General features: G+C 60.8%; 1 protein-coding gene across 1 annotated transcript in view; it reads right to left on the bottom strand.

Annotated features, from left to right (window-relative positions):
* FOXP2 (forkhead box P2) overlaps positions 1 to 1,444 on the bottom strand; it is a 633,254-nt gene extending 631,810 nt beyond the window's left edge. Inside the window, exon 1 of the mRNA XM_017864605.1 lies at positions 1,024 to 1,444. The gene's annotated coding sequence lies outside the window, so the exon portion shown is untranslated. The remainder of the gene's footprint in view (positions 1 to 1,023) is intronic.
* Between the last annotated feature and the right edge of the window lie 1,122 nt (positions 1,445 to 2,566).

The following is a 2,566-nucleotide window of genomic DNA, read 5'->3' as shown; positions in this document are numbered from 1 at the left end:
GCCGCCGCCGCCGCACGTGCGCCGCCGCGAGCGCGAAGAGCGTTCCGACCCGCGCTGTGCCCGCCCGCCCGCCAGGGCCACTGTGGACTTCCAGGTAACAGCCAAGTGAGAAACCCTCCCTATCTCCGAAAGGTGTCTGCGCTCCTCCCACGTCCCCTCCCCGAAGTGCCGCGAGGTGCGATTTCACCCCAAACCCACCCACAAACAGCCAGGAGACCTCTCCAAAGCGAAATAAAAGTAAAACCAGGCCAGACCCCGGGGGAAGTGGGTCGTGCTAATGCGTGGACAGGGAAAGGAGCGCGATCAGGGGCAGCAGTTATCCCCATGCACGATTATCCCGAAGCGTCAGTAGGGCCCAAGAGTTTCTTGAGTCCAGAAACGGGAGTGTCCCCTTTCCGTCTCTCTCCTTCCCGGAGAAGTACTTCTGAGATGAACGCTGAAGTACCCAACTTAGACGCGAGAAGCGTGCACTTGCCCAACTGAGTAAATAAAGGTCAGCAGTGGGATCAATAAAGTGTGAGCTTCTAACCGCCAGATGTTTTTACTGTTGTTTCTCCTCCCGAGGTTGGGTGGGGGAGGGTGCGGGGAAGAAGGGGAAAAGACAACAAACAATTAAAAAGAAGAGAGTAAACAAACACACATCTGGTGTTTCGACACACATTCTCCTCCAGCCGCGGTCTCTCCGGACGAAGCAACATTTTGCATATTCCAAACTAAAAATCATCCGAGAGCCAACAGCAAGTCTCCCCTCTCCACCCCCTTTTCCCCTATCACAAAGCAAAATTAAAAAGAACAACAAGTGGTGATGCTGGGTCCGGAATGCGACCCCAACGCCGAGCCCAAATTTGACACATGTCACACTCGCCCCGGCAAGCAGGGCGCTGCCTTTGGGGCGAAACTTTGTCGCCACCACGGGAGGAGCGCGGAGCAGAGTAAAGTCGCAGCCCGGCCCGGCGTGGAGGTGGCTGGGACAGGGTGGGGTGCGGAGGTGCAGCGCGCCAGAGTGAGGGCCAAGAAACTTACCGCGACCGGGGACGCCGTGGGCAGCGTCCCAGGAGGTGGCACCCGCGGCGGCAAGGCAGAAGCCCCCAAACAACACACCCACGCGCGAGTCCGGGCAGCTGCTGCCGCGAGTGGGGGGCGCGCCCGGGGAGGGGGGGCGAGGAAGCCGCAGCCGGCGGACGCGGCCGCCGCATAAATAACCGGGGCGGGCTACGGGTCGCGCGGGGCTAGAGCTGGGGCGAAGCGGCGGCCGCGGAGCTGCACGCGCCGGTGTGTCTCGCGCTTTCTCGGAGGCTCGCGCTGTCTCGCGCAGCCGCTCCCCCCACCCGGATCTGTCTGTGTGTGTGTGTGTGTGTGTGTGTCTGTGTGTGTGTCTGTGTGTCTATGTGTGTGAGTGTGCGCTGGCAGGCGCGCGCACCCGGCCGCGCGCGGGTGTTGTTGGCAATGCGAACTGTACACACACTGCGCACGGGGCTGCCTCTCCTCGGAGGGGCAGGGTGGGGGACAGGACGCCGCAGAGGATTCTGAAGTACTGCCGGGCCACTTGTTTGTTTTGTTTTACTTTGCGTTGTTACTGTCGTTGATACAAAAAGAGGTTTGGAACCAGCTGGTTAGGATGCCTTTCTCCCCCGTCCACTTATCTCCCCCCGTTCCCTAACTTCTTTAAGGAGGGGGAAACGCGGAGCAGAATATTGTTCGGATTTGCAGCGGAGCCTCCTGGCTGACGTCAGGTCCACCTGCTATGTAAACAACCCGCTGGAGAACTTGTTTGTGCTGTGCCAGATCTTCCCCCACCCCCACTCTCTCCCCACCTCTTGCTCCGCCTTCTCCCGCTCGCCCCAGACGGCGAGTCAGGGAAGGGGGTGGGGAGGGAGGCGAGAACAAAACCGTATGCTGTATTGGCAAAACCGAGTTGTGTCTGCTGCTTCTTGGCAGTCCCCAAAGTACGTCCTCTCAGCAGACGGAGCTGCTGGCAAATGAAACAGGGGATTCCACTTGAAGTGCAGAAAGCCTCGAAGGGATCCAAAGCCCTCGGTGGCAGGGAGTTAAAGTACATGGTAGTCGGAAAGGGAGACCCGAGCGTGCGTTAAAGCGGTGGTTGGCCTTTCTTTTCATGGTGTGCGCCTCTGCGGCCTGGGGCGGAGAGAGGCCGAGTGTCTTTCTCTTCATTGTTGCCCTGGTTCCTGTCTCACTTGGGCCAAGGAGTTCTCGGGCTTCCTCGTGGTCGCGCAGCCCAGGTCACCGGGGCGCGGCTTGGAAGGAAGGGGCCGACGAACTGGGACTTAGAGAGTCCGAGGTTTTCGAGACGGGTCCTATCAGTGACTGAGGGACTGAGGGAGCAAAAGTAACCGGAAAGAAAGGAAAGAAGAAACGGCCAGAGCCTGCTCTGCGTGCACTTCAAAGCCTAGGCGCCCGCGAGGGGATGCGCGGGCCCAGCCTCCAGCTCTGGGTCCCGGCTCCTATTCGCCGAGTGTGACGCGGCTGGCCGGCCCGCGCGGGACCCAGGGGGGTGACAGGGGAAAGGCCGAGGGAGGACAGGGCGGGCCACGGAGGGGACGCGCGA

The sequence above is a fragment of the Rhinopithecus bieti genome, unplaced genomic scaffold (genome assembly GCF_001698545.2).
Source record: "Rhinopithecus bieti isolate Rb0 unplaced genomic scaffold, ASM169854v2 scaffold_75173, whole genome shotgun sequence".
NCBI classification, from domain to species: Eukaryota; Metazoa; Chordata; class Mammalia; order Primates; family Cercopithecidae; genus Rhinopithecus; species Rhinopithecus bieti.
The sequence above is the reverse complement of the archived record's forward strand: the minus strand, read 5'-3'. Positions and strand labels throughout refer to the sequence as shown.